Raw genomic sequence first — 655 nt, 5'->3', positions numbered from 1 at the left:
TGTGTTGAAGATTGCCTGGTGGATGGAGCTCACTACACGGCGATGTTTCAGGAGCTGCTTCTGAGGTTTCTGCCGTACCCACACTATCTTCAATAACCTGAAGGTAAAAAATGTCTGTTAATGCATTCTTAATTACCAGACAGACTAACTTCAAGCTGAGCTTCGTGAAACTGAGGACAGTGAAATGCTGCTTTTCCTTTCAGACCACCACCACGTGTAAAGTGGGAAACATACAATCTACTCCCTGCCACAGATAACAGTTCATGCGTTTAAGGGACAGAGAACAGACTATTCCATTTATGCAATGACACGCTCCATTTCTGCTCTTTCTGTTCCTGGATAACGATTTGCCACCACCCGTGAACGTGAGCAGTTTCACAACACAAGCTGCACACACGACCGGCAGCAATCGTCACGCTGCAGAACTTTCTGGACTGACCACAAATCCACAGGTCGTACAGACAGAGAACGCTTCCCTCTGCTTCTTCCAAGCCAACCAGCAGCCCAGTTCTCTTCTGCCAGGAAAACTCCTTTACCACACGCACAGTGGGAGGCTGTTTATTTGCTCCCTGGAAACGGTACGCAGAGAGCCGCGCTCCTGTCACAGAGCTCACCGCCTGGAGTTGAGGACCACACGCCTGCCACGCCAGGCCAT

This window comes from Tyto alba, unplaced genomic scaffold, assembly GCF_018691265.1.
Source record: "Tyto alba isolate M040663 unplaced genomic scaffold, T.alba_DEE_v4.0 Super-Scaffold_47, whole genome shotgun sequence".
Lineage (NCBI taxonomy): Eukaryota > Metazoa > Chordata > Aves > Strigiformes > Tytonidae > Tyto > Tyto alba.
Note: the sequence above shows the minus strand (reverse complement) of the source record.